Source organism: Chionomys nivalis, chromosome 9 (genome assembly GCF_950005125.1).
Source record: "Chionomys nivalis chromosome 9, mChiNiv1.1, whole genome shotgun sequence".
Lineage (NCBI taxonomy): Eukaryota > Metazoa > Chordata > Mammalia > Rodentia > Cricetidae > Chionomys > Chionomys nivalis.
Window position 1 is genome coordinate 50,794,168 of NC_080094.1, and position 24,866 is coordinate 50,819,033.

The following is a 24,866-nucleotide window of genomic DNA, read 5'->3' on the forward strand; positions in this document are numbered from 1 at the left end:
GTTCAAATATTTTTGAATATGTATCTTATATTAAAGCATGGTCAACTTACTAGACCTATGCTCTTAGAAACACTGGGCCCTCTCCAGTGTTATGTTTCAAGCCTAGGACAAAGGTTTGAGATGCCTGTTTAACACAACAAAGCAGACCTGGCTGCTAGGTCCTCCCCTCATCACTCAGTCCCAACCTGTTACTAGGCCCCCCTAAGTTGCATCCTCTACCCCTACCCTGAACTGCAGCCCAGGGGTGTTGGCAGAGACTGCTTCTTAGTTTCCTGACTGCCCAGACCCAAACAATACCAAATAAACTGTATTAATTACAACACTCTTTGGCCAATAGGTTAGGCATATTTTAACTAACACTTACATCTTAAATTAATCCATAACTCTTGTCTGTGCTAATGACGTGTCTTGGTACTTTTTGTCAGTGAGGTATTCTCATCTTGCTTCATCTGCATCTGGCTGACAACTGTAGACTGAGTCTTTCCTTTTCCCGAAATTCTCCTGTTCTTGTCACACACCTATACTTCCTGCCTCGCTACTGGCCAGTCAGTGTTTTATTAGACCTATCCAAGTGACAAATCTTTAGAGGGTAAAGACCATTTTCCCACAACATAGGGGGCTCAGCTGTTTTTCCTATATAGTCCAACCATTTTAATTACTTACTTTTTTGTATATTTGGGCCTCCTGGTCTTCTCTTTCCCTTCCCCACTCCTCATATGGCACGGCTTAGTCTCGTCATTGTCTATTCTGGATTCTTTGAGATGTCCCTGTTTCTGACTCTGACTATGCTCTCTAGTATATATACAGTAATCTTTCTCTTCCATCACACCTAGGAACAGTCATATGTCCTTTCCTTTATATTTCTTCTTCTTCTTCTTCTTCTTCTTCTTCTTCTTCTTCTTCTTCTTCTTCTTCTTCTTCTTCTTCTTCTTCTTCTCTTCTCCTTCTCCTCCTCCTCCTCCTCTTCCTCCTCCTCCTCCTCCTCCTTCTTCTCCTCCTTCTTTTCCTCCTCCTCTTTCTTTTTCATCCTACCCCTTCCTTTTACCTTCTTCTCCTTTCTTCTTCTTCCTCCTCATTCCTCCTCCTTTCTTCTCCTCCTCTTCTTCCTTCTTTCTTTTTCATTCATTTTGTGCTGAAACTGCAGGAATGACATAAATGAGCTCTCTTCTGGAGAACTCCACCATTCTGAACCAAGCTGCTGATCAGAATCTCCTAAAGTATGGATGATTATCTGTTTGTGCTGTCTTCTGCCACTCAAAATTTGATTCCAAATTCTAGAGTCTGATATTCAGCTGCTGCTTCCCTTTACCCAGTTCTATGAGCTTTCTCTCACCTCTCTGGGCTCTGGCCTGCCCTACTTCTTCTCATGAATAACTGTCACCCTGAGCTGCCTGACTTATTTACTGATATTACAGAAGCCACACCAGTGAACCAGGAAGCTGTTATTGCCCCTACTGAGCTCCTCTCACAAGGACAAGGGATGACTTTCCTCGGCCATTTGAAACATTTTTTTCTCTCTCTGACAAGTTTACCATTAAGATTGGGTATGCACTGAATGGAAATTCTTATCACCATGCCTCAGCTACCTATATCTCTTGGCTGTGGCCTGCTCCTCTGGTTCTCTTTACTTCCCACCCTCCTTTCTTTCTCTAGGATTCCTCTAGGAGCTACAGCCTATCTGCCTTCTCTCTACGGTATCTTTCAACTCCCCATTCTGTAGCTTGCTTTCCTCTCAGCTCCCTCTTGGAGCTTATACATCACTTCCCCAGAGATAGTCTGCTTTGCTATTCTCTCTCTCTCTCTTTTCCTCTATGAACTCATATTTTATTGCCACAGTTTGATCTCAATGCAGATAAATGACCAAAATTTGGTGCACTTGATTTCCAAATTCTTGCAAAATGTATCAACCTCTGCACACACACAAAAATGATCCCAAAGTCTCTTACCTTGGACATTCTGCTCTCCACTCTTAAATCTTTTATCTTTATGATTTCTTTGCATTCTGTTCTCAAAATAAATGGATAAACAATCTCGTAAGAATATGCTGTAAAACCTTGTTGTACATTATATGTGAATAAAGAATCTGGTCCCCTTTTGAAACCTAACTTAACCCCTTAACTCGGCAACTCCATGACTAAGGGGTAGGGCTTCTTAACAAACTCCCCTCTCCATGCTAGGATTTGGTCTGGATTGGGCTTAGACTTATCTTATGTGTGCTATGGTGACTCTTTAAGTTCATATGTGCAGGTGGAAGAGGAGAATGGCATCTGGCAGGAATGACCGCAGGTGGCCTGACTTCTTCTCTTATTTGAAATCACGTCTTGTAATCACACACATCTTCCTGCAAACAAAGTAAAACTGTTAAAATCAAATTTGATTCCTTTAAAATCCTGCATTTTAAATTCTCTTTACATTTCTGGTATAAAAAGGAATCCATTAGTCTACATTAAACTTTTTTAAAAACTTAAAATAGGTCGCTTGATTTACTTGGAAAACATTTACCTTAACTTTTTAAAGTGTCTGCACTTTTTTCTTTCATGTGACCAACTGTTGGATTTACAGCAAGATGTTGTATTTAGAAAATGGGGTAAAAGGTTTACTATGTTTTTTATCCTCAGTGTTTCTAGAACTGTTATTATATTATCACTCTTTTTGCTTTGGAGAACTGTCTTATATCTAAATTTTTGTGTATTTTTCATCATTTGATATTTATATATGTGAATAGAATGTGTTTTGATTAAACCCACCCCCATTTCTTCTATTAGAATTTCTCTCTTATCTTCACTAGTAACCTTCCTTCTTCATATTTATCTCCTCTCTCTCTCTCTTTCTCCACATGCACATGCCTATGCGTTTTTAAATACATGTTCTTCCATAAAGTTATGCTCACCATCTTTTCATGTGCTTATTAGTTATTTTTGTGTATTTTCTGATAACATACCAATCATTTCCTTCTTTTAAACTTTTAAATAAAATGTATTTTGTCTTACATTTCTAGTGCATAATAAGACATAGAAAGGATCAGTTAAAATACATCAACCTGCGCTGCACTACCCTGGCCACATGTATGAGAACAATGACTGTGGCAGAGCTGTTGCTCTGGAGATCTGAGGATGAACTGGGACTGCCTGGTCTTTAAATAATGTGTCATTCTGTGGAACAGGTCCACAATGTCACAACTGATGTTTACCTATGAGTGTTGGTCATATTTAAAATATCAGCTTCAGGAGGCAACTCACGTTATCCCGTGGATGCACTTGTTTCCAAAGCTGCTTTGTTCTTCTGTGTTCCTTACATTCTCCCACATGTCTGTTTCCAGCAGTCTCTGACTCTCTCTGCTCTAAAGCAAGATCCAAGAGCCTTTTTTTAAACCATTTTCTTAAGCTCCTCTAGCATCTACGATACTTAGAAAACACAAAGTCAGAAAAAAATTAACTTTTTAAAAATTAGATAAGCAGGGAGTTGCATAGCATGTGATTTTAGACCATCTCTTTATTAGTGTGCTTCTCTAGGTGTCATGAATTCATAGTCTATGATCTCACCAAAGAGAAAAGCACAGAACTGTGTCTGCTCTCGGTGCGCTGGCACTCAGTTACCGAGCTTCGGGCAAGGGGCTGGAGGTTAAAATACACAAACACACACAGACAGAGAGACTGTGACATGGGTCATCCTTGAATTCCCCAAGAATGCCCCCTTTATTGTGTTCAGAGGCAGATTATATAAGAGATAGCCACGCCCCAGCCAAACCCACCAGAAAACACTCTCAGGAACTTGTAGTGGGGAGCTGCGGGCCTCTTCCCACAGCCCGGCTCATGGCTGCCTAGCTAGCTTATGCCCCGAAATAACAACACACGCATTGTATTCTTTTAAACACTGCTTGGCCCATTTCTATTCATGTGTGTAGCACCCCAAGGTGTGCTTACCGGGAAGATTCTAGCCTACGTCCATCCTGGGTCGGAGCTTTATTGCGTCTGCTGGGGAGAGGGGAGCATGGTGTCTGCTCCAGAGAGCACAGCTGTCGAGTCTGAGCTCACTTCCTCTTCCTCCCAGCATTCTGTTCTGTTTACTCCACCCACCTAAGTTTTAACCTATGAGGGCCAAACAGTTTCTTTATTACTTAACCAATGAAATCAACAGATTGATATATGACACTCCCACATCACTTCCCCTTTTTCCGTTTAAACAAAAAAAGGAAGGCTTTAACTTTAACATAGCAAAATTACATATAACAAAACAGATATATCTATTTTATCTTTTATCATAACAATGGAAAACTATAACTATAACTATCTATCTATTCTTCAACTCCATCAAAGACTCCAGAAGAATACAATATTACCTAAGCAAACAAAAAGTAAGCAATTTTCAAAACTCTAGAAATGACAGAGACATCTCGCTGCCTGGACAGTCACCCAAAGTTTCTCTGTACCGTTGGGGCATCCATCTTCGGCCTACAGGCCCATAGTATCCAGAGACTTTTCCATGAAGCAGGGAATTTCAAAGGTAGTTCAGTCACTATCTGCTGTGTCCTGCAGAATGTCTCACAGACTCTTTCATAAATCAGGAACCCCGAAAGACCATCTCACCTTTAGGCAAGTTCAGCAGTCCTCTCTCTGCGGGTTCTTTGTGTCCAGTTTATGCAATAGTCCAGGCAAGAGCAGTTTCTTGCCCAAATGGCTATCAAACTCCATAAGGATCCTCTTTGATGCCCATCTTCTTCTTCTTGAAGTAGATTGGTGCTGCCAGGAGCAGAGTGTCTCATTGTCTTGAAAAGCCCTAAGTTATTAAAACATTTAAAATTCCATATTCTCTAGCCTTTGAAAGATATGATGAATGCCTATCTGAAATATATGCATGCACATCTAGAAAATCTAACTAACATCACTACAAACTTGACTATTATTGATAATTATCCATTAACAACCTATATACATTACATTTTTAAGTGAACTACACAATCACAATACCTTAATCAATATCAGAAATACATATACATATAATAAAATTGACCTTAAATTAATATCAGTAAACCAAGATTCATATCAATGCAAATTATTCACATCTATATCATCTCCCCCTTTAAATGTAAAAGAACATTTATAAACAATATATGGGAACATGGCGCAGTTTTTTCTCTCCAAACTGCTTCCTGCTGAATGGGGGCGCTGTTATTCGGGTCTTTTATGGGATAACCTGTCTGCTAGGTTCATCTCAGTTGGCAGTTGAGCGAAGCAATTTTTTAAGGGTGTTCACAGCAACCCTTCAGGAGGGCGTGGTCTATCATACCATATTGAAATAGAAGCAATCCAAAGAGTCTCATCCTCTGTGAAAACAAAAGAAGAAACTCTTTTCCAAAGTATCATATCCTTAGATCCAAATTCTGAAGTCAAGGTATTTTGAAAATATCTATGTTGGATTAGTTCAACAGCATTTATAAACAAATATCTTTTAGTATCTGTTGCTCCTTCCTCAGCATTAAAACAATTCAAAGAGAGCATAATAGCATACAGTATCAAGATTCTCTGTGTATTTTCCATCTTTGTGCAGTTTTATTTTAACTCTATTTTGTTTACTTTTACTTTTATTTTATATTTTCTGTATATCTTCATCCTGGAATAACTCTTTAGACCAGGCTGTCCTTGAACTCACAGAGATCTGTCTGTCTCTGCCTCCCAGGCAGTGGGATTAAAGGCGTGTGCTACCACACCTTGAAGTCTCAGAGGTCAATCTCCCTCTGCCTCCCAAGTGTTGGGATTAAAGGTGTGTACTACCACACCCAACTACTTCCTTATTTTTGTTTTTTGACTTTTAAGAACTTTATCTTTCAGCCTGCATATATTTTTAAACACACTGTAAATCATTTAAAGTTTTCTTTGTCTTTGAATCTCTCTTTACTGTATCTCTCTCTTTTTCTGACCACACGAGCCTTTAAATTACTGAGCAATATGGGTAGGATTAAAGCCGTGGCTTTGCCAGCTAAATCCAGGCCATTCCTTAGCTTTCCAGCCTCATGGCGGAGGTACCGGCCCTGGCAGGACGGACCAGAATGCCAGCATTTTAAAACAGCACAACTTTTTTTCCTGCTATGGCGGGAAGATTCTAGCCTACGTCCATCCTGGGTCAGAGCTTCATTGCATCTGCTCTGGAGAGGAGAGCATGGCTTCTGCTCCAGAGAGCACAGCTGTCGAGTCTGAGCTCACTTCCTCTTCCTCCCAGCATTCTGTTCTGTTTACTCCACCCACCTATGTTTTAACCTATGAGGGCCAAGCAGTTTCTTTATTACTTAACCAATGAAATCAACAGATTGATATATGACACTCCCACATCAGGAACTCCTGAAGGTCTCATGCTCAGAGCAGCTGTAGGCACTCAGATCAGGGAAAACAAGTTGTTTCAGGATCTGGGGTCTCACTGCTCCCAACAGAACCCTTGTTAAATGTGTTATATGTTACGATTGGTGATGCTCCTGATAAGAAACCATCCAATGTCTTTTAGAGTCTCATACTAAGAGGGCTCTCACCTTTATTTGTGAAAGTTGTTCAGCAGATACAGTTTCAAAAAGGTAAAAAATGCACAGCCTGTTTGGATTTCATTAAGTCTTCTGAGCTCCATGGTAATCCAAAGTAATGGAAGCTGTTCTTCCAGAAAACCTCAAGTCCCCCTGCTGTATTGCGGCCCTCAGTGGGATGTGCCAGTAATAAGTGTATCTTCCTCTTCCGGACTTAGCTGTTTGATTTGAAATATGACTGTTTCATTAATAAATAGGATGATTAAATCAGCAAATTAAAAATTCTCTGTGTGCTTAGACTCTGATGACATGCCTCTGCTCACAGCGCAGCAATCAGTTTGAGAAATCAGCTATTCCAAGGTAACTGGGCAGTTAAAATATTTTATCAGGTAAATTACCAGTCACCATCAACATTCATCAGGGAATCATTTGGATTTTATTACAGGTTGACATTTATTTATTTGCCCAATTTTTAAAATTATAACTGTTGCACAATTGCCCCGGGTTGCAACTATAGAAAATTAGCACACTAATCACATTAATTATCGTAAATAAAAGGTTATTAAAGAGCTGCTAATAATAGCATAGAATGTTTGAAAAGCAACTTGCAGTGTTCTTAATCATACCTTAAAGTCACAGACAGCATTGCAATTTCAAGAGCTTTTTACTTTCTATAGTTACAAGCTGTACTACTTCTGCCTTAAGTGCCGTTCTTGGCACTATTTTAGAAATGAAAAAAAAAAACCTTAAACACCTAAATTCAAGACATATTTATAGTCAAGAACCACATTCCAGGACCCTTAGCCTTTAGTCTGTTTCCAGATCAAAATTAGCTTTTCATCGGTCTTCTGTGTTCTGTTCTACCATCATATTCACAAGTTTAAGTTCTAAACTACATCGTGCCTCATGGTACCAATCTGGTCCTTTGGTTGCAATAATATTTTCCCATAAGAGTGCATGCAATGTATTCTGAAGAACTTTCCAGATATGAACAAGAGCATGCTCAGTTTTTGCTTAAAGTGATCAGAGGGTTTCCAATGCACTACAAAGCTACCAAAAATGATTCTGTCATAGGACCCATGCCACATGATCCCATCTACAGTGGCATCTCCTGTCTCTCTCTTTATTACAAAGCCCAATCACTCTGTCTACTTTCCATTGCCATTTTTGGATTGTTGAAGATTTTGCAAGATGGACCTTACCTTAGTCAGTCTTATACTTGACCCGTTTGTAATGCTCGACTCCCAGAATTGTGCAAAACTGCAGTCTTTTTCAGAGAGATGTCACTCAGTGACTGAGCTTACCCCTTCTTTTCTCCCCCACAGCCTGTCCTGGTGTCACTGTGCTCCGTGTTATGTATATGGCATCTTTCTCTACTCATAGAATTCCGTTGTCAGCATACTTGCTCACCTGCTTGTGAATTGTGATAGCCACGGCAACAGAAATCATATGCATCATTACTGCTGCCTGTGTTAGATGTTGAGCAGCTTCAATTAATTGGCCCTGTATATACCACAGAAGATTTACCCAAAGACCTCATCATCTAGAACAGTTTTCTGTGCCTTCATCTTAGTTTACAGTACATGCCAGTCAGTTAATGTTTTAGGAAGCAAATCAATCAGGAGAATGAATCAGGAAATGACTAAGTGAAATACTGTACATAACCTTTAAATTCCTCACTGGGATAATCATAAGATGCATGCTGTATCTTTCCATTTCTGGTATGATTTATTGTAGAAGTAATTATATTTTCAAATGCACATCCACAAGCCTAAATTCTAGACTACATCGTGCCTCACATTACCAAATTGGCCTTTTTATTTACAATAATATTTTCCATAATAAAAGCCCATGGTACATGCAATAAAAACTGGTCCATGTAATATATACAACTTGTTGACATACAGTTCTTCAAATATTTAATATTCCTTAAATAAAACCAACAAAGATACTTAAAAAAAAAATCACACGTATTTTCTTGTCCTTAGTACTTCACTGGCTCCAGGAACTCAATTATACGATCCCTTTTCTCAACTGTTTGCTTTGTATCTTTTAATTCTTATCTTCTTGTCTTTACTGGGTTTCCATCTGTAATCTGTACACATACACACACCCCTCCCCCATCTTTGTCTTGCTTTTCGAGGTTGACTCTGAGGTTGAGCCAAAAAATCCTGTTGCTGTCCTATTAGTCCATACAGGGCATTCCCTGCATGAGGCACTACCAGTCCACACAGGGCATTCCCTGTTGCTGTCCTATGAGTTCCCACAGGGCGTTACCTGTTGCTGTCCTATGAGTTCCCACAAGGGCGTTCCCTGCTGCTGTCTTACCAGTCCAAAAGTTCCCTGCATGAGGTTCTACTTTTTTTTTTTTCTACTCAAAAGGTAGACCAGTTATTCAGAGTCACAGCAAAGAGTTATGGACTTTGTGGAGTAGACCAGTTGTCCTCAATTTTCGTGCTTTTCTCTTCATAGTAGAACTTAGTATCAAATGAAATAAAGGCTTTATTTTCTGGAACTCCTTATAAAATCTTTGGTTATATTCAGAGGATTTGAGTCATTTTGTATTCATCCTTTTGTAAAGAAAAAGTATGCATTTCCCGTATGTGTCTTTCTGGCTGTAATGAGGAGCTGATGGTATAGCCCCAGCAAAGGGACCCTTTGCAGCCTGGACACACATCAGCCTCTGGTTTCTGATGCTCCACAAGCCAGCCTGATATAACAATGTGTAGTCAATGTGAAGGATATGTCTTTAAACAATTTTAATTTTTATTATTTTTCCATTTAGTCTTGGATGATTCTAATGGCTAGAACTGCCTAGCATTTGAAAGTATATTTATTTCTACAATAAAAATACAGTTTTTAAAAACTAAACATGATAGAACTGAATATACTATTTTAAAATGTCATGTTATATTTGCTTTTAAGATTTTTATTAGTTCTTTGAGAACTTCATATAATATGTTTTGATTATATTGTCTCCATCCTCAAATTCTTCCCAGACCAAGGAAACTTCCTGGAGTTAGTGGAGTTAGATGGGAATGGATATTGACCTCCTTCCCTGACACCCAACTTTGTTCTCTCGTCTCTCTCTCTCTCCTCTCTCTCTCTCTCTCTCTCTCTCTCTCTCTCTCTCTCTCTCTCTCTCTCTCTCTCTCTCTCTCCACACATACACACTAATTAAGTCTAGTTTATGCTGCCAATATTAGGTGTTATACATTTAAAAGAAGCTGGCAAAAAGGAAAAAAAAAGAAATAAAGAAAAGAATGCTGTCTAAGAGAAAGAAAAGAAGGGAAGAAAAAAGGAAGAATGGAAGAAAGAAAAGTTAGAAAGAAAGAAAAAAGTAGAAAAACCACTTTTTTTCTTTTCTAATACAGTAAAGAATACTCAGGTGAAATAAGCCAGAAGCTTGGAAAATCTTTACTTCAAGGCTATATCTCCCTCTAACTCACATCCGAAGAGGTATTCTGCATAGCTGAATGCTATTTCAGAATACCCACCTTTTTGATATTTAATGTTTATAAGGAATGCTATATTTTGCGAAGAATAGTAAATATATTTACCCACAAACTCTCTCTATATCTCCGTTTCTTTTCCTCTCTATGAAAAGTCAGTCATTTTTAGACAGCCAATATTCTAAAGAGGTGGTGACATGATTTACTTTAAAATTTACCGTACACATTTTCTAGTTTTTCAAAAAAATCATTTTAATAATGCTAATAAAAAGCAAGTATTAATTCATTTCTTCTGGGAAACTAATACACTAATTTAAAATATATTTAATAAGGCAAACAATGGCTAATTAGTAAATGAAAATATATATGCACCTAACTATTATCAAGGAAAACAGAACTACACTACCTACCACCCCATCAAAGATTGTTTGAGCTAGAAGTACAGAAAATCTGCTGTGTAGATTGTCTAGTAGACTGTGTCTACTAGAAAAGCCAGGGAAATAACACCCATGAGGTCTCACTGTGACTACCTAAACAAGATCTGAATAATAACAACACCAACATGCTAACACAAAAGGGAAAAATGTCATGGGGCCTCAACCCTAGATGAAGAACTATAAGCATCTAAGGAATGCTGGGAGCATGGCAAATAAATAGTCTTTCAGGGGTAGAGGCCACAAATTGGTTATTCAAGGCCACATTGTCATCCTTAAAATTACATACATCTGTTAGTAGAGTTCTTTTCATTGAAGAAACGACTTTTAGGATTGGGACTTTCTGTCCTACTCTTCTTCAGGTTCTAGGACTTTGTCTGAAACTTCTGCAGGTCTTGTGCAAGCTGCCACAGTTTCTGTGAGTTCAAATATGTATCAACTCTGTTGTTTCTAGACGACACTGTTTCCTTGGAGTCATCTACTTCCTCTGGCTTTTAAAGTCTTTCTATATCCTTTTCTGTCTAGATCCCCGAGCCTTGAGAGAAGGAATTTGATAAAGACACACCGTTTAGGAATGAGTGATCCCAACTCTCCCACTTTCTGCATATTGTCTAGATCCAGACTATAGAGGGTACCTCTGTTAATGCCCATCTACTACAAGAAGTTTCTCTGATGAGGGTGAGCAAGGCAATATGTCAGCAGGAGTCATTTTATTACAATGTTTCTTTAGCAGAATAATAACAATCATTTTTCCCTCTGGGATTCATAACCTATCTAATCTCAGGTTCTTGACTATTTTAGCAGTATCAGATGTGGGTTTCATCTGGTGTAGTGGGCTTCAAGCCCAGTTTTTACAAAGTGACTGGTTACTCCCATAACATTTTTGTCACTATTGCATCAGTATGCACTGAAGGCAGGTCAGTCTTGTAGATTACAGGATTTGTAACTTGATTAGTGGTTATATTTCTCATCTGTTATCAAACAGCATGTTCCAGCACTGTAAATGCTAATCAGCATGACTAAAGCTTCTAGTTATGTAGCAACTCAATTTCTCCATGTTTAATATCATAAGTAAATTGTGTCTTTAGTAACGGGGTCTTCTTATTAGGTTGGGGAGTGCAAACAATAGCTTTGGCAATAGCCTATGGTATTTGGGAGAATCTGTGGGACTTCTTTGTCTAGTGACTCAATAAAATGTAACCCAATCCCTTTCATTTTGTATAAATGTCAACAGTAGTGGTAGTGGTTTCCACATGGCTTTTTCAATAATTTTTAGTGTTAGTTGACCTTCTGCATACTCCCTCATTTACCCTTCTTTCCCAGTCTCCTCTCAGTTTAATAATCATATTCTTGTTTCCTATTTATCTCCCTGTAACACTATATTCTACTTCCTGTGAGAGAACACCTGAATCACATTGATTATTCTTACTAGGTATATGACCTCTGTGCAATCAGAGTATAACATATATATTGAAAGCTTAAAAGCTAATATTCACATTTAAGAGAAATCATGCAATATTTATTTTTTGGGGTTACCTCACTGAGGTATTTTAAAAAATAATCCATACATTTAATTGCAGTTTTTTCTTTACACATAAATAATATTCAATTGTGTAAATGTACCACAGTTTTGCTATTCTACTAATAGTTGGTAGACATTGAGGTTCCCATTTTCTTGCTTTTATGACTATAGAAAATGAGCATGTGTAAGAAAGTACCTCTGAAGTAGGATGTAGAGTTCTTTGAGTAAATGCCCATGTATATAATAGCTGGGCTTTTATTGTGGATCAATTTTCAGCTTTTTTGAGGATCTTCCACAGTGGCTGAACAAGTTTGCACTCCCACAAGCAATGGTTGAGTAGTCCCCTTTCTCTACATCCTCACTAGTATATGTTGTCAATTGTTTTATTGATCTTGGCCATTTTGACAGGTGTGGGATGAAATCTCAAAGTAATTTTGATTGGCATTTGATGTTGAGACTTTTTTCAAATGCTTTCAGCCATTTGTGTCTTCTGAGAATTCTCTAATTCTTTCATTTCAATTTTTTTTTAAAAATATGTTTTTTAAAAGAGGTGATGTCTGAGCAATAGAGAATGAACATGGACTAGTTGGTAGATGAGCTGGGGGAAATGCTCTGATCAGGAAATTGCTTTATTCTGGACTTTTCCTACCTATATATAGTAAGTTATGAAGAAAGCTATGAAGAAAATGTCTTTACAAACATATATATACATGTTTATATTATAGTTATATTTTTTTTTACCTTCCAGCATGTCAGCCAACTATAATTTGAAACTCCCAATTCAAAATAAGAAACAAAATTGTATAAAGGTGGAAGTCCAAGGTTAATGGGCAAGAGAACAGTTTTCATGGAGATAAGATTGCCTCAGTTATGTGATCAAAAGCCATCTTTACAATCATTTCCATGCAGAGACCTGCTGTGATTCCATTTAATCTGATGAATTTCGCAACGCTGAACTGAACAAGAAGCGTGGGGCATTTTAGAAATAGAGACTGAGGAGTTAAGTGTGTCTTCAGGTAAATGTTCTTCAAAGTAGTGTTTGGTCTTGCCCAATAAAGCTTTGCTTTAAATGTTGTTTTAATTGAAACTTTTAATCCAAATCATGTCTGAGGGTTGTTAAATGTTACTTTTTTGCATCAATTCTGGTTTTCTTAATATTCCTTTTTGTGCTACATATTGTTACATTGCCTGGCTCATTATACTGAAAAGAAAGATAAAGTAAGCTATTAACATCCTCAATGGCCGATGAGATGTGATGATATGGAATGTCATTCATTTTTATGAGTTGGCTGTCAGTCTGGGTTGCTATAAACTCCTAATTCCTCCTGGGCCAGATGCCATGCCTAGTGCCATGATAAAATCCTTAAGAAAATTCCAATAATTATACATTAAAGCAAAATTAGTAGAGCTTTTATGAAATGCCCCTGAAAATTCAAGTGGCAGTGAGCAGGACTTGCTTTACAATGTGGCCATTGTTTGCTATGCGACCCCATGTCTTCATAATGCCACTGCTGTTTTCTTTCCAGATAAACGAGAGAGTTTAAGTTACCTGGGGAGTTGGCTGCAGAGTCTGTTTCTTCAAGACCCAGAGAAGGTGAGATGATAAAACAATGTTATTCCTTCACCATATTTACCTCACATCATTGCATTATGTCATTTGTCAGAAACTCCCAAAAGTTGTCATTTGAATAGAAAAAAAAAAACTAGTTAAGTATTTGAAAAAGAAAGGACATACTGAGATTTCCATGCCATTTCCATTCGCAGTAAATGAATGCTATGCACCCTTCAGCTTTTCCTCCCAAAACATAGAACACGAGGAAATCTCTCCTGGTACAAATAATGCTGCATGACTTAAGTATATGTAACCCAAAGACGCAAAGTGTCATTTAAAAGTCAGGAGTGTATACTGAGAGGTCTGTGGAGCATTCTTGCTTAGCTAACTATAAAATAGGAAGCTGCAAAGACAGGGAATGTTGAAACTTAAACGGATGATAAAGTTCATGATGCCAAGTGGGACTGGGGAGAACACATAGTGGAGAATGGTGTTCCATTGCAGTCCGTCATTGCTGCTCTATTCTGGGACAGAAGTGTCTTGAAGATACAAACATGGTTCCTTTTCTAACTCTGTTTAACTTTCTTTTGTGTTAGTAAGATGCAATACATAATCAAAAGAAATCTGATAAAGTGCTGAGATGCCCATGCAATATGATATAAGCAGGGTGCAGAAAAGTCACAGGCTCACCACTGTGAGATTTCGGGCATCCTGGATTTTAGAATGTTTGATATGGCTCCCTGTGTTTTATTCATCAATTCTTTTGCCTAGTACCATACTAGTATATTTTTCTTGACTTACAATGGATGGTTAGTGGTATCTTGTATTTTTCTGATAGACTCCACAATGTCCATTCTTTCTGATCACCATTATTGCCATTCTCTGGCTTTCACCTGTTGAATCTTGTTGAGACTGGTTTTGGTATAGGTAACTCTCTTAAATGGACTCAGTGAACTGCAGGTTCACTTGTTGTCTGCAAGTCTTCAGTCTTAGAATAGATATGTTGTTTGTGTCCAGCACTTTGCTTCCTACATGGAAACAAAACATACCTCAAGTTGCTTTCTTTTCATCTCCCATTACATGGAACTAAGGTTTGCACAACTTGACAAAGAAAACAAAGAAATTAAAATAATATTTTTACATACAAATACATGTTTCTGAGTACATGTTCACTTTATTCCAGCATCTTCTTGAATATGACTTGATGTGTATCCAATCACTTACTAATTCATTTAACAATATTCATACTATATATAAAACCCTTTATAATTTATAGATTATATAATTATCTTTCTGGGAAATTGCAAAAGACTAAGAAGAAAATTTAGTCATTTGGCTAGTGGCTATATTAACACATTAAGATTATTTTCATATTAAAATTGGTTTCCCACATTAGAAATATTTAAATGATATGCAGGAGCAATCTTCTTCACAGGAACCACACTGATTATACAGTATTTATAAGTAAATATAACAGCAAATATAAATAAACCACATCAAATAAAGAAAAATTTTGACATACATTAAATGAATCCCAAGTAACTAAAAGCCACAATTGTGCTCCAAATGAAGAATATTTAAGATTTAAGAGATTTTTTACTCTTCCAAAACATATTTATAAATTAATAGCATCGTCTCTAAGTCATGGAGCAATTTTTACAGCAACCTGATAAATAACCTGTCATGGGATCAAGGAAATAATAAAATATTAGTCAATTAATCAACTTGCCATCAAGGTAGCTAAGATTAAATTTTCTATATAAATTGAATGAATTGAAACAAACATATATACTTGAATGGGTGAAGAATTAAGACTATAAATAAGTTGGTATAATAAGTTAATGGCAAAAATGTAGATACCTTGAAAGATCCTATCTTTGTAATCATTTGTTAAATTTAGGATTATATTTTTACCTCCCACTTTATGAAGAAATAATTTCACAAGGAATGAAAGATTTAAACCTGAAAACAAAACGTTCAGAGGAACAGCTTATGTATTGTATGAATAATGGATTCTAAAGGCTTGACATTGAGCATAGAAGTTATGCAATAAAAGGATCAATACCTTAAGAACAAAAGCAATAGAAAATTATGCACACATATATGTCACATTAAGGAACTCATAACTTAACCAAATGGTGATCAACCAAATAGGAAATCTATAAAATGTATAAATGAATAATTTATGGAGAAAGAAATGAAATTGACAGGTAATATATTTTTTTATTTTAATTTTTATTGTACTTTATTGTATTTGTGTGGATGTTTTGTCTTCATGAATATCTATGTACTACACATGCCAGTGTCCATGGAGGCCATAAAAGTGTTGTATTCCCTTAGAACTGGACTTACTGGTTATGAGTCACCATGTAGGTTCTAGGAAACAAACTTAGCTCCTCTGTAAGAGCAGACAGTTCTTTAATCACCAAGACATCCTTCTAGCCCTAGGAAATATATTGCAAAATCTTATTTCTTGTAATAAATGCAATGTCAACTAAAATGTATATTTATATCTTTTTTGAATTTTATCATTTTATTTTATGTGTATAGGTATTTTGACTGCATGTATGTCTGTGTACTATGCATGTGCCTAGTAGTTAAGGAGGTCAAAAAAGGGCATCTGACTCTCGAGAATTTGGTAATATAGTTGTTTGTAAGCCACTATGTGGCTGCTAGGAATGAAACTCATATTCTCTAGAAGAGCAGTCAGTGATCTTAACTGTCAAGCTGTCTCTCTATCCCCTTTCATATCTTTTATAATAATCACACTGCTATGGTATTTAGAAACAAGTCCCTTGCTTAGATTTTGGGGGAAATGCACTTTAGCACATTGATGATAGTAGTACTCTGATATGACATGACTAGTATATAGTAACTTAGAAGTGTGTATACCATAGAAAACCATGTTTTGCCAGAACTTCAAAATAATTTTAACAATAGCAATAATCAACATCCGAATGTTCCTTTCTTTGCTATGTTGGTGTGGAGCCACCAGCTTTGTGCTTTCCCCACATTTCTTCCACTCAAGGAAAAGAATAGAGAGAGGCACCGGGTTGCCAATCACCCAACATGGAACACTGCAGAGTCTTGGGCACTGCTGCACCAGAAGCTACAGGCACCACTCCTAGAGCTGGCATCAGTGCATGATGTCAAAGGAAGCAGAGGTGTGCAGGATGGCGTCATGTTGCTGGGCAAGTGACACTGTCATTGGCAGTCTTGTCTTCATTATAATAATTAGTTTTCCTGTGTATCACTGTATACTGTACTGATTGTTTTAATAGCTTCACTCTCTGGTGGTGTGAGAGATCTAAAGAAAGCAATTGGCATAAAAAAGATGCATTTTGGCTCATGGTCTAAGGGGAAGCAGTCCATCATGGTAGGTGTCTGCCATGATGTTAAGAGTAGTTCATGGGGAAGCATATTGCTCACATCTTGGCAGAGGAGATGTAGAAACTGGATAAACATTGAAGCAGGTTAAAGACCCACTCTGAGACACTCACTTCACCCAGAGCCCATGCCCTTAAAGTTTCTCAGTCTTTCTTAACAATACTACCACCTCAGGGTAGAAGCCTTCAAATACATGAGCCCATGTGGGACATTTCACATCCACAACATTACTTATCTCATAGTCCGCTTAGGAGAGAAAAGGTATAGAATATGAAGAATTAGGTACTTTCTCCATAGTCATGTAGCTAGTCAAGCAATGAAGGCAATTGGCAGAAGCCCTTAATGTTTGCAGTATAGCACACAAATACTAGCATGCTGAGATTTCATTTTCACTTGTGCTGATGATGTTTCTAATTTTCCATTTACTTTGCTTTAACTCTGTGGCTGTTCAAGAGTATGTTGTTTTCTTTTCATGCATTTATAACCGACTTTGTTTCTTCTTTTTAGATATTGATTTCTTGTTGAACTCTATTATAGTTGGAAACCACACTTGGAGTGATCCCAGTTTTCTCAAATCAGTTAAGATGGGTTTTATTACCCAGGGCATCATCCTGGAGAGCAACCAGTGTGTGCTTGAAATGAAGGTATACTCTCCTGATGTTTTGCATATATCTTTTTGGTCCATTTGTTATATAGTGTGGTTCAAGCTGTGTTTGTATTGATTTCCTGTCTGAACCATGTTGTCAATTATCTTACATGGGATATTGCTGTCTCCTCCTATTACTGTTTATTTTTTTTTTACTGTATCGCTTTTAGCACTGTCAGTGTTTGCTTTGTATATATACTTGCTTTGGTATTAACTGCATATATATTGTTTGTTATATACTCTTGTTGAAGGTCTTATTTTATTGGGATGTAATGATCTTCCTTGTGCCTTCTAATAGTTCCTGACTTGAGTTGGTAATGTCTGATTGAAGCTCAGCCTCTTCCTCCTGCTGTTGATCACCACTTACTTATGTTGGATTTCTTCTTGCCATTTACATTCAGTCTGTGCACACTAGAAAAGAAGCAGTTGGGATCTTTCTTTACAGCTCAGCCTTCTCCTTTATGTCTTATGGCTGTTAATTTTCATTCTTTACCATCTGAAGAATTTATTCCCAGGTAAAGCCTACTTTGCCATTTCCAGAACTGCTTTCTCTTTTAAATTCTTTTGTTCCAGTCTAATACTCTTGTGTCATCCTTTCAGATCCACTTTGATTATTTTCTTTGTCTTTTTGTACCTACCAGAGGTTCTTTCTTGTGCTCAACTCTAGAATGTCACAAAACCTCTCACTTATGGGCTCACTTTTTGAGATGACAATTTATTCCATTTGTGTACAATAATTGCCTGCTTTACCCTCACTCCAACTTGATGTTATAGTTATCAGATTCATATCTTGTTATTTTCTGTATCAATCAACCAGTTTTTGGGGTTAGTTTTCTTTAATATTTTTATCTATTAATGTTTATTCCTCAGTTAAAAGTGATTTGCATACAACCTTTTCAGTGTTCTATTGGGCTTTTCTCATCTGCGCATTCATGTCCACTATACTTGCGTCTCGGATCCTTTCATGTTGCTGTTTACTGCCCTTGGTTTTTATTTGAACACTTTCTGTTAACATTTCTTCTGAGGCAGGTCTAGTTGAAAAAGAAAAACGAAAAGGTCCCTCAGTTTTTGTCTATGAAAATACTTGTCTCTTTGATTTTTAAAGCACATTTCTTTCCTTGCCAAGTATGGTGTTCTTGGTTGATATTTTATTTTTCTATTTGACTTTGAAGACATCATTCCACTTCATCCCAGGCAGCAAGGTTTTTGCTGATGAAGGTCTACTGCAAGGGAATGGAAGTGGAATGAGTTGCTTTAATTCCACTTTCACAGTTCTGTCCTTGACATTTGGCAATTAATTTGTCCCCACTATAGACAGATATAGGCTCCATATACAAGGAATCATCTTGTCTTCCTAAAGGTGAATAACACATTTTTTCCATGAAGTTGGGTAGTTTGGGGGCAGGATTTGGTTAGCCAAGCCTCTGGTGCTTTTCTTTATCTCTGATCCTCCTAGGTCTTCTGAAATGTGTATGTCTATATGGTTATGGCATGACACATGTCCCAGTAGTTTATTCTTCCCTTTGTTATTCTGTCTTTATTGTTTATCTTCTCATCTTGATGCTTCTCCATCACTGATTTATGGTGGAGATGCTGTGGTACTCTCTTTATGTGTTGCATTCCTCAGCTCTGAAACCCTCCTTGGTTGATGTTTTAAGCTCAGTTTGTCAGGTTTAGTGGCTAATGCCTTTGCCCACTGAGCCAAGTCTCTGATCCTAGGCATTGGTTTCTTAATAAACAACTAACTCGAAATTATTTTGTCTCTTTGTTGATATCACATGTGTGATTCTATAATTTTGTTGCAATATACATACACGTGAGGAAGTAATTTGTGCCTGTATTTGAAGATCACCTTTAACAGAAAAGCTTGCCTAGACATTCTGGGTAGCTGGTCTTGAACAATAGGCAGGTTTCTACAGAAAAAGTTTCAGGTGCTTGAAACAATAGGCTACTACCTATATGTCCAGACAGCAAAACTGCCACCAAAATGCCCTAAGCAGCTTAGCACCAGTGGACTTGATACCAGCTTAGACCCCATGAATCTAGAATTCAGGTTTGTGATTCTTGTGCCATGGCACAAGGCTTTACTATGAACTTTGCCTCCATGGTAATTTAGATTTAGTTCCATTGTAAAAGGATGTATGGAGTCATAATTTAAGTGTTATACAATTCACCTGTGAAAATATGGAGTTTGTTGATTCCTTTTGTTATTGTTCATTCACTCTTGACCAGTCAATTTGTGGATATTTTTGTCACTTTAGAAATCATTGACAGGCTCAATTGTCTGATCCCTGACTACTTATCTTGCCCTAAGCAAGTAATGTAATTCATACCAATGCAGACTCACCTGTTCTGGTTGTTTCTTGCAAATGGAATTGTATACTATATTTTCACTTGACACACTGTAGCATGCATTATTCATTTAGTTAGTTTTGTGACTAAATGGTAGATATTTAAGTTATTCTTAAAATTTGACAACTATGGCTCATGGTACCGACAATGTTGTACCAGGTTTCATGTGTATGTATCTTCACTTATCTTGAGTTCTATCTGATAGAATCAGCAGAGGATGTTTGAAGTCCCTGATTTCTTCACATCCTTACATTCTTACATCATGTGACTTGTTCTCTAGTTATCCCAGTTAGTAGACAGTGAAATCTCATGATGGATTTTACTTTTAGTCTCCTGATGATCAATAATTTTGTATGTCTTTTTAAGTACGTGATGGTTGCCTAGCTGTTTTCCTTGGAACAATACCTATTTCAATCCTCTGCCCACTTTTAAAATAGGGTTGTTTGATTTTATTATTAAGTTTTAAAGAGTTATTTATGTGTCCTAGGCCCAGGACCCTTATAAAATTTGTAAATGTTTTCATCAATTATACATGTTGCCCTCTCTGGCTTTTGATGGTGATCACTGAAGTATGACCACTTTACATGCTGACAGAGCTAAGGTTGTCTTTCTTTTCTCCTTACATGATTATGCTTTTGATATTCTATCTAAGAATATATTGCCAAAGAGATAGTCATAGGGAGTTACTTATAAGTTTCCTCTAAGGGTTTTTATATGCTTTCATCTCTTACATTTAGATCTTTGATCTATTTTCTGTGAAGTTTCTCTTAAGTTAAGAGATAGGTGTTCAGTGTCACCTGTGCAAATGTCACTTGCTGTTGTCTCAGAATCTATTGCTGAAGAGACTGTGCTTTTCCTGGTATATAGCCTTGGGACCCCTTTTAAGCATCAGTGGAACATAGACATGTGGCTTTTCATAGATGCTGTGCCTGTGTCTCCAGATATTTTCATGTGGTTTTTATTTTTATATTTTTTAGTCTCTTTATTGACATTCTATATTTAATATGACATTGCCATGCTACCTTACTTTTCTTTTTAATCGCGTTCTTCTTCTAATGCATCTTCCATGGATTTGTTTATTAATCTGACATCTAGTTTCTTTCCTAGGCAACTCCATTCATCTCTTCTTGGCTGAGGTGTGAAGAATAACCTCTGACTTCTTGTGTGTGTCAGATGCCATCTCTCACTCCCAATACTCACCATTAATATTTCTTTCTAGTCTGTTTTTGTCGTAGCTGGCTGGATAGTTCTAGTCAGTACTATATTCCACAGTGCTATGGAATGAAAAAGTGCCATGGTTCTGATGCTGCAACTCATGAATGTTTCCTTGACTTTATCCTAGGCAGCTTTGGATGGAGCTCATTCGCCCAGAGCTCTCTTCACTGTTTCTTTATGTGACAATACTTTGCTATAATGTTTTGCTAATCGACACCCAGTTGCTGTGATATTTTCAGCTATATCATGAGGCATGCATTGTTCTACATACTAAGTCAATAACTTTAGGTCTGCTAAGAAGACTTTCTGTGGAACTAGCAAATAGGATCAGGAGGTAAAGGAAGTAAATATATTTGCCTTGTAAATATCACTGCCTGAGTTTGATCCTTGACACTTACAGTGAAGGGAGAGGACCAACTCTGAAAGTTTTACTCTAACGTCTACACACATGCCATGGAATGCATGTTCCTACATTTACTGCCACGAAATCCGACAACACACACGCATGCATGCAGCCCCCCCCCACACACTTAAAAAAAAAAAAAAAAACCAGTGGACTGCTCTTTGGACTGGAGAGGGAGGGGGAGGGGAGTGGGGCTTGGGGAGTGGGGGGAGGGGGAGGGAAAAGGGAGGCGGGAAGGAGGCAGAAATTTGTAATTAAAAAAAATAAATTAAAAAAAACAAAAAAAGAAAGCTTAAGCAAAGAAAGAAAAAAAAGAAAAAAAAAGCCAGAAATAAATATCTGAAGGATAATACTAAATCTCAAAATGCTTGGGAAAGAACACAGAACTTAGTCAGTTTGGGGTCAAGTGAACATACAGCACAAGTGAACCCGTGCCAGGGATGAGCCAAGAGGGATTTATGGCAATCTGTGCACACCTCTGCAAAGAGAGAGACAGGTTTAATCCAGTTATCTCAGTTTCTACATCAAGGTCGTAGAAATTAAATGCATATTGCCCCCAGTGCTAGCAGAAGGGAGGCAATAATGATAATAACCTGAAATAAGTATAATTGAAAACATAAACAGAATAGAGAAAAGTCAATGAAATGGAACACTGACAAATCTCCAGTAAGAGTGACAAGTTATTAAAGAAAGAAGATAAACACTGGCACTATGAGGAGTGATGGGGGAGCTTCCCCCAGACTGTATAGACACAAAAAGTATAATGGGGAGATTCTATAAACAACTCAATACCTAAATCACTCACTGCTTAGATGGTGCCTTTTCAAAGTTCCATCATGAATCATTGCGACACTGCAGCTCACTCTCGCTGCCTTGTATCTGTAAAAGAATTTGAATTTGAAATTTAACAACCACCAAAAAAGAAATCTTTAGTCCCAGATGGTTCCACTACAGAAATATTCTAAATCTTTAAAATGAACTAAAACAAACTCAACATGTTTGCGAGAATGTAGTAAAGGAGATTCCCCCATCGTTTTTAGAACCAAGTGTGACTGTGAAGCCCACGCCAGAAAAAGACACAACTGCAAAGGAGAAGGACTAAGATAGTCACATATGTGTCTGCAAGGATCTTTAAAATATGTTAGTAAGAGAGTGTGACAATATATAAGCTCATATGAATGGGAGCGTGGACCGTGGCCGTGCTGGGTTTATTCCAGGGATGAAAGGCTGGCTTTATTCTAAAAAATCATTTGGTAATTTCTCCTAAAACTAAACGTGTATTGTATGACCCAGCAGTTGTATCTCCAAGTATTACTACCGCAAGGGAAAGACTCATGTTCACACACACAGAAACAACTGTAGAAAAATTTAAAACAGTTTTCATTGTTTTTGACATAAATGCCCAAGCTGGAAAAAAATCCAGATGCTTCTCAATTTCTGAGTAGTTACAGAAACTGTTGCACATCCATATGTTAAAATGTCACTCTGCAGAAAAGAGGTACAGGCTATTGATTAGACAGCAGCTGGTGTGAAATTCCAGAGCAACACATCACACATATGAAATCCAGCCACTTTTCATCTGCCAAGTTTAGGGTATTTTCCTAAAATCTTCAGCCATACCATTAAGTTATTTAATTTAGTTCTCTTTGTTTCTTTATTTTAAAAAATATTTTAAAATTTTCTGGGTGGTGGTGGCACATGCCTTTTATCCCAGCACTCGGGAAGCAGAAACAGGAGGATCTCTGTGAGTTTGAGGCCAGCATGGTCTACAAGAGCTAGTTCCAGGACAAGCACCAAAGTTACACAGAGAAACCCTGTTTTGAAAAACAAACAAACAAACAAGCAATTTTAAATTTGATTATATTTGTAAGTGTGCCTCTGTGTGGGTATATGCATGTGAGGGCAGGTGCCTGCCGAAGCTAGCAGAGAGTTCAAACCCTGTAGTTAGAGGTGGTTGTAACACACCTTATATTAATATTGGGAAGACACTTGGTCCGCTGTAAGACTTACACCATTCTCAGCTACAGGACTATTTCTGCAGACTTTCCTCTGATTTTCCTTCAATGTGGGTGATTTCATACTAGGAGTTAAATTTCCTCCGTACATTTTTCAGTGACCTATTATTGACCTCTAAAGACTGTACTGATCAGCTGCAGTGTTTGCATAGTTTCTGGATAGTTCCTTCGGATAATGATTTCTACCTTTATCCTATTATCTTTGGTGGATTGTTTTTTGTAAAATGCCCCTTGATACTGGCTGTATAGCATCATCTGTGATCTGTTTAGGAGGAAATTTCCATGTGCTACTGAGAAGAACATGCATCTTACATTTGAAAGTCATCAATTTCTGCAACTGTCTGTGGAATCCATTGGATTCATGAGCAGTTGAGGGCAATAGTTTCTCTTTGATTTGGTTTTAGGTCTGGGTGACTCTTAATTTGGTGACAGGACTTATTGTGGCCATGCATAATTATTATATTTGCATTTATCTGTGCTCATGTCCTCTAGCATTTCTTTATGAAACTGGGTATATGAGCGTTACATATTTCTATATGTTTTCAGCAGCATCTTATTCTTAATGTGCTTGTTCCTTTTATTAACATGAAATAACTTTTTATTTATTATACTTGTAGCTAGATATCTACTTTATCAGATATGAATTTTACCGTTTATATTTAACTTCAAAAAAACAACCACAATGGAGATTAATGAAATAGAATCAGAGAGAAGCAGAACAACAAAATTGTCCAAAGAAAAAAAACAATATTATCAAATTATTGTCTAAACCAACTAGAATGAAGAGATAAAAGATAAATTAATAAAACTTTAGATCAAAATTTAGACATCGTTACAAACAACAGTGGATTTCAAAGAGTTAATAGGGATTAATTGGAGAATGTATTTTCTTGAAGCTCTGTCTTCTAGAAATGACATGGAGATTGTCTTGAATCTGAGCACTAGTTTGTCCATGTGAGATCCTCATAAGATTAAACTTGTTCACATTTCCTTACAGAAGCATAACGGCCCATAGATTTGGAAAGGATAGGATGGGTGGGGGGGGGGGGAGAATGAGGCTAAATGACAGAAACAGTCAGGTGTAGGGGCTCACACCTATATTCCCAGCACTCTTGGAGGCTGAGATAGAGACATCAGTACAGATTTGAGGCCAACTTGAGATATCAAAAGGAAATGATGCTTCAAAAAGTATGGGAGAAGCAAATATGATTGGAATACAATGTAAGAAAACCTTCAAGAATTAATACAAATATTATTCTAAAAATTATAGCAATACATACCTTAGGTACAACTTTTTGTGCTAGAGAAGAGAATAATCATGGTTGAGCAAGAATAAAGACAGGGTTTGTAACAATGATTCAGTCTAGGTGAATATGATAA